We start from the raw sequence: 7,856 nt of genomic DNA on the forward strand, positions 1-7,856 counted from the left end.
GGCAGCTTGTCTCTCCCTTTTCTGTTTCCCTTCCTCCTTGTTTTGTCCCCTCTTTGTCTGTTGTATGTGGGTGTGTCTGGAGTGGATCGGGGTGCGTGCTCAGGATCTGCCTCTCCTGTGCAGCTGCGGGTTGTTTCCAGTGATTCCTGCCTACGCAGCTGCATCCTATTCTCTCATCAACCTGCACTACTAATTCCTGGGCATGGCTCTCCACCGGCGCCAGATCGTTGTTCTTACTAGAGCGGTAACTTGGCTCACCAGTAAAGTTAAATTGTCTTTGTCTTCAGCCTGGCTTTTTACTCTCCTTAACCTGTCTTTTGTTTTGTCTTCAGTTCAGACATACCTCCCAACCTGCCTGCCTGCCTGCCTGCCTTCCTGCCTGCCTGCCTCAGCCTCTCCTTCCTCCGGAGCCGACTAGCCCACTCTGTTCCTTTTCTTCAGTTGTTTTTGGACTAAGACAAATTGAACTTTTATTAAAATAATTTTTGTTTCTTCCACTCCCTTAGTCGTGTTTTGTTTCTCTGAGTGCTGGGTTAACCATAGCGTAACAGAACGATCTGGCCATGGACCCAACAGAGAAACAGCACGGGGCAAACGAAGACAGCTTCCAACAAGTTATCCAGGCTCAAGGAACGTTGCTAGGACAGCATGACCAATTGATTCGGACTCTTTTGGAAGATAATCATCAACTGCTGAACCAGGTGACTCAGTTAACTACACGAGTCTCTAAATTGGCTGTTATCAGTTCTCCATCTCTCTCTGACCCCCAGTTTGATGCACCCCAAGTTGTTTCCTCGGACATTATGCAGGCTTTGTTCCATCGGGAACCCCCTGTCACGTCGCCTGAACCGTTCAATGGAGAATTGGACAAGTGCCGGGGATTTTTGCTTCAGTGTGACTTGATTTTTCAGCAGAGACCACTGTCGTTTTCTACTGATTCCTCTAAGGTACATTATGTTCTGGGGCTGTTAAGAGGGAGAGCTCTGGTTTGGGCTGAGGCTGTGTGCTCAAATCAAACTTTGACTGGATTGACTTTTGCTGATTTTTCTGCTAAATTGCAGACTGTTTTTGACCATCCTGACCATGTGGGTAATTCCTCCAAGATACTTTTTAATTTGAGGCAGGGTTCTAACAGTGTGGCTGAGTACTCTATTGAGTTCTGGACGTTGGCAGCGGACTCCAAGTGGAACAATGTGGCACTTCAAGGAGCATTTCTAAACGGTTTGAATGAAGCCATTAAGGATGAACTGGCTGCTCGTGATGAGCCACATGATTTACATTCTCTCGTTTCCCTGTCCATTGAGCTAGACAACCGGTTGCGGGAGAGGCGTCGGGAGAGAGGCGGTCGGCCACATCTAGGAGGACGAGTTCCCCAGCCTTCAACCACTCGAGTCTCGCCTCCCCGGAGCCGGCAGCTTCTTGTTCCTGATCCCATCCCGAGCACAGAGGAGGAACCAATGCAAGTGGGTCGAGCTCGACTACCTCCAGCAGAGCGGCAACGGCGCCTCCAGGCGGGTGAGTGCCTGTACTGTGGAGACGCCACACACATTCTGGCTACCTGCCCTAAGCGACCAAAAGACAAGGCTCGCTCGTAACGGTGGGTCTACTTGCGAGCCCAGAGTTAGATCCTGAACCCATCATTCCCCGATTACAAGTACCTGTAACCTTACGTTTCCAGAGTCATTCCCTGCCACTCTCAGCTCTCATAGACTCAGGTGCAGAAGACAACTTTATTAGCCACCAGTTCGTTACACAAGCTCGTATCCCCATGGAGCCACTACCTACCCCCATTCGGGTCACAGCCCTTGATGGGCGCCTCCTCGCGGAGATAACTCATCAAACCACCCCCGTATCCCTAGTGATTTCTGGCAATCATTGTGAAAGCATTCAGTTAAGAGTTATGTCTGGCTCAGCTACCTCCCTAATCCTTGGCTTCCCCTGGTTGGCTCTTCACAACCCACAAATTGATTGGACACGTCACACCATTCTCAGTTGGAGCACTAACTGCCATTCAGAGTGCCTTAGGTCAGCGGTTCCCCCCACTAAGTGTAACCCAACTCATCCCTCAGCTCCTCTCGATCTGTCATCTGTCCCCAAAGAATACCATGACTTAGCGGAGGTTTTCAGTAAGGACAAGGCTCTGTCTCTACCACCACATAGGCCTTATGATTGCCCTATTGAACTGCTTCCTGGTGCTCCCTTGCCCTCTAGTCGCTTATACAATCTGTCCCGACCGGAAAGAGAGGCAATGGAGCAGTATATTGGTGATTCTCTGGCCTCGGGCATAATCCGTCCTCGTCGTCTCCTTTGGGTGCAGGTTTCTTTTTTAGTGGAAAAGAAAGACAAGTCGTTACGCCCCTGTATCGATTTCAGGGGTTTAAACAACATAACTGTTAAAAACAAGTATCCCCTTCCACTCATCAACTCAGCTTTTGAACCTCTGCATGGCGCCACAGTTTTCTCCAAGCTCGACCTCAGGAACGCTTATCACCTTGTCAGAATCCGAAAGGGAGATGAGTGGAAAACTCCTTTCAACACTCCACTGGGGCATTTTGAGTATTTGGTCATGCCCTTTGGGCTCTCAAACGCCCCTGCTGTATTCCAAGCCATGGTGAACGATGTTCTTAGGGATTTTTTGAACCGTTTTGTCTTTGTATACCTGGATGATATTCTTGTTTTTTCCAAGTCACCCGAGGAGCATGAGTCACACGTCCGTCAAGTCCTTCAACGGCTCTTGGAGAATAAGCTGTACGTCAAAGCAGAAAAGTGTGAGTTCCACAAACAGTCTACATCGTTCCTTGGTTTCATCATTGAGAGCGGGCAGGTGAAGGCGGACCCCGAGAAGATCCGGGCAGTGACGGAATGGCCCACACCCACCACCCGTAAGCAACTTCAACGATTTTTGGGCTTTGCTAACTTCTACCGTAGATTCATTAAGGGTTTTAGTAAAGTGGTGGCACCCCTTACTAGACTCACATCCCCAAAAGTCCCTTTTCTGTGGTCCCCTGAGGTGGAGCAGGCGGTAGGGGTTTTGAAGGAACTGTTTTCCACCTCCCCCGTGTTGATACACCCCAATACCTCTCTGCAGTTTATTGTGGAGGTGGACGCGTCTGACTCAGGTGTGGGAGCAGTCCTCTCCCAGCGCTCCCCCACTGACCAAAAGCTTCACCCCTGTGCTTTTTCTCCAAGAAATTGTCACCCACAGAACGGAATTACGACGTTGGAAACCGGGAACTGCTGGCGGTCAAGCTAGCACTGGAAGAATGGCGGCACTGGCTGGATGGAGCTGAACTGCCGTTTGTGGTCTGGACAGACCACAAAAACTTGGCTTACATCCAAGCCACTAAGAGACTCAACTCACGCCAAGCCAGATGGGCCCTGTTTTTTTAGTAGGTTTAACTTTATTCTTACATACAGACCGGGGTCAAGAAATGTTAAACCAGATGCTTTGTCCCGCCAGTTTGCTGACCCTTCGGAGACCAGCGAGCCTGAGGCAGTCCTGCCTTCCTCATGCGTCGTGGCGGCAGTACAGTGGGAGATCGAGTCTCTTGTGAAGACTGCACTTGCCACGGACCCGGGACCGGGTGATGGACCTCCCAACCTACTCTTTGTTCCCGAGACCGTCCGGTCTCAGGTGTTGCAGTGGATTCACACCTCCCGTTTTGCTGGTCACCCTGGGATGAGACGCACGTTGACGCTGCTTAGGAGACATTTTTGGTGGCCTTCAATGGAAACGACGTTCGGGCTTTTTGTGGCAGCCTGTTCAACCTGTGCTCGGGGCAAAGCCTCCCATCAGTCCCCTTCGGGGCTGCTGCTACCCCCTCCCAGTTCCCAGCCGTCCCTGGTCCCACATAGCCATGGATTTTGTCACCGCCTACCCAAGTCTGAAGGTAATGATACTATACTTACCATTGTGGACAGATTCTCTAAATCTGTTCACTATATAGCATTACCAAAATTACCGTCTGCCAGTGAGACAGCGGCCCTCCTAGTCCAACATGTATTCCGTCCCCATGGAATACCTGTGGACATCGTATCTGATAGAGGCCCACAGTTTACTTCCCGTGTTTGGAAGGTTTTCTGTTCTGCTTTGGGTGCTTCCGTTAGTCTGTCCTCAGGGTTTCATCCCCAGACCAACGGTCAAACGGAAAGAACCAATCAAAACCTCGAAGCAACCCTTCGTTGTGTGGCTGCTCAACATCCATCATCCTGGGCCAAACATCTGCCTTGGATAGAGTACGCCCACAACTCCCTCACCACCTCTGCCACCGGCCTTTCACCCTTCGAAGTTACCATGGGTTATCAACCCCCTCTGTTTCCTGCTCAGGAGAAGGAATTGGCTGTTCCTTCGGTTCAGGAGAACCTCCGCCGCTGCCAGAGAGTGTGGAGCAACGCTCGGGAAGCGTTGCTTCGGACCACCGACAGGAACAAGACGACAGCGGATAGGAGCAGGACTCCCGCACCGGTGTTTCATCCTGGTCAAGAAGTTTGGCTGTCATCTAAGAACGTACCTCTTCATACCAAATCACGCAAGCTGTCTCCTCGGTACCTGGGTCCGTTTGTGGTGGAGTCCATCGTTAACCCCGCTGCGGTTCGTTTGAAGTTGCCTTCAGCCATGAAGATACACCCTACTTTCCACGTCTCCCAACTAAAACCTGTGTCCTCCAGCCTTTTGTGTCCGCCGGCAGATCCACCTCCACCTGTTCGCCTCATTGACGACCATCCGGCCTACACCGTCAGTAGGCTCCTGGACTCTCGGAGGCGGGGTAGGGGTCTCCAATACCTAGTCGATTGGGAAGGTTATGGACCAGAGGAGAGGTCTTGGGTCCCTAAGCGTTTTGTGTTGGATCCTCAGCTGATCACGGACTTCCATCACGACAACCCTGACAGGCCTGGTGGGTCGCCAGGTGGCGACCATTGAGGGGGGGGTACTGTTATGTGGGCAGCTTGTCTCTCCCTTTTCTGTTTCCCTTCCTCCTTGTTTTGTCCCCTCTTTGTCTGTTGTATGTGGGTGTGTCTGGAGTGGATCGGGGGGCGTGCTCAGGATCTGCCTCTCCTGTGCAGCTGCGGGTTGTTTCCAGTGATTCCTGCCTACGCAGCTGCATCCTATTCTCTCATCAACCTGCACTACTAATTCCTGGGCATGGCTCTCCACCGGCGCCAGATCGTTGTTCTTACTAGAGCGGTAACTTGGCTCACCAGTAAAGTTAAATTGTCTTTGTCTTCAGCCTGGCTTTTTACTCTCCTTAACCTGTCTTTTGTTTTGTCTTCAGTTCAGACATACCTCCCAACCTGCCTGCCTGCCTGCCTGCCTTCCTGCCTGCCTGCCTCAGCCTCTCCTTCCTCCGGAGCCGACTAGCCCACTCTGTTCCTTTTCTTCAGTTGTTTTTGGACTAAGACAAATTGAACTTTTATTAAAATAATTTTTGTTTCTTCCACTCCCTTAGTCGTGTTTTGTTTCTCTGAGTGCTGGGTTAACCATAGCGTAACACATAGAGCCGGTTAGCCTTCACCCATAGGGCACCTTAACACGCCCCAGGACAGTTATTATGTCACACAGTTTCTCAGAAGAAGAAGAAGAAGAAGAAGAAGAAGTAGAAGAAGAGGTGGCATCATTCCTCCTCTACCAAACGGCCAACCAAAAGCCTACCAATCAGCCTACCAAACGCACCATCAAGCGGCCTATGAAATGGCTTACCAAACGGACTACCAAATGGTCTACCAAAGGCCTTCCTAATGGCCTACCAAAAACCTCAGAAAAAGCCAACCAATAGGCCTACCAAACGACCTACCAAATGCCTACCAAACGCCTACCAAACGGCCTACCAAGTGGTTTAGAATGCTGTCTACCAAACAGCCTTCCAAACAACCTACTCAGAGCTACCCCGGCCAAATCAACGGCTGTCCCCTGGCCCGCATAGCTGTGTTGACCTGTATTCTTAGCTGGCATGTCCCCCTTAGCTTTACCAGGCCACACACATCCAACCATGTCCATAGAGCTGTTCAGCCTTCACCCTCAGGGCACCTTAACACGCCCCCAGGCCAGTTATTATGTCACAAAGTCTCTCAGAAGAAGAAGAAGAAGAGGTGGTCCCATTCCTCCACTGGGCCGGCATCCTGACTGCCAGGTAATGATGCCCGTCACAGTCACCTCAGCCCCACTTTGAGTGGACCAATCTGTCCGGCTGCCCGCTGGCCCCCCCATGGCAGTGTTGACCTGCCTTTTTAGCTGGCATGTCCCCATCAGCTTCATTACATCACAAGTGAAGAAGAATGTTAACTACAAAGTAGCTTTCTGAAGATGAATGCAATGGGACGTGGGAACGCTCCTGTGTTTGTGTGTTTGCTGTGCGGGTTCTACTTTGTGTAGCCGTGAGCGATGCTAATGATAACCGCCTTCTGGTAGATGGAAAGGCTTTCCCAAAAACCTTCTCAATGAAATGTTTACTACAATGTAGCCTATGCCTTCCTGGCAGAAATATATAATGAGTATTTGCATCAATCCATTGGGCATTTGTTTTGCAAACTCTGCACATGTGGGCTCCAGAAACACAGCTAACCAAACAACATGCCCCCCCCCCCCTTCTAAAAATATATATATATATCAAAAAACTGATTTTGATAGACAAAACCTGAAAAAAACTGGGAATAATCCGAAACCTTGAAAAACTAAACCGAGAACTAAATTTGGCCCAAAAAATTAAACGGAATTAGGCAAAAAATACAACAGATTTTATAGGGCCTTAACTATATAGAAATCTAATATTCCACAATTGACTTTGTAATATCAATGACAGGTATTTGTATCAACATTGTAGCTTTTTATAATAAACAAATGTATTTACATGGTTACCTATTAGTCTCTAGGGCACAACATGCGCTTCAGAAGTAGCAGATCATGTAGGGCCACTTTGTCTATATCTCAATCGATTTGAAAAAATCTTATTTTCTCGTGCTCCTACATTTTTTTGTGCTCCTAACTTTTTAAAAGTTGGGAGCACCAGTGCTACCAATGAAACATTTGAATTTAAAGCCCATAGAGCACCTTAAATTGCCCCAGGACAGTTAGGTCACACAGTCTCTCAGAAGAAGAAGAAGAAGAAGAAGAAGAAGAAGAAGAAGAAGAAGAAGAAGAAGAAGAAGAAGAAGAAGAAGAAGAAGAAGAAGAAGAAGAAGAAGAATGAGACAACATGGTTTACATATCATGTTTGGGTCAGTCTGTATCTTCTTGCCCATTTCAGAATCTGGATTCAGGCAGTTCTTGGTGGTATTTGTCTTCCTAACTTCACCCTGTGGAGGAAAAATGTATTTATTTTAACGGTAATTACACAGAAATGTCATGATACAATGGTAGTTACCCAATAATAACATTTTAACTATTTAAAAGCAACACATCATAAAGTTAACATGCCAAGTTAATCAAGTCAATTCATGTTAAAATAGGCTAGAACTCACACTATCTCTAAGTGGTTGTTACGAGATGTCTCCAAGCCAATAGATGGCGCTGCTGTTATGTGTATCTGAGTGTGATACTAGATAGTACCAGTGAGCCAAGTTAGGCATTACTTACTATGCACTGAATGGAGCTGTATGCATGCTACACAATGATGCTGAAGTAAAGACATTCTTATCAATGTTACCTTGCTCTTGTTCAGAATAAACACCATACAAAACATGGTGTCAGAAGTCAGAACCAAATAGGTATATCCTTGACGAATCAAAACGACACACGGATAAATGCACAGTAGGAAGGGACGTACCAACTAGCTAAACAGATACATACAATAATAACAACCACAACTACAATGGCTTACCCGGTAATACCAGTACCAGAACCTATGGACCTGAAGGGTACC

This window comes from Coregonus clupeaformis, chromosome 18, assembly GCF_020615455.1.
Source record: "Coregonus clupeaformis isolate EN_2021a chromosome 18, ASM2061545v1, whole genome shotgun sequence".
Taxonomy (NCBI): domain Eukaryota; kingdom Metazoa; phylum Chordata; class Actinopteri; order Salmoniformes; family Salmonidae; genus Coregonus; species Coregonus clupeaformis.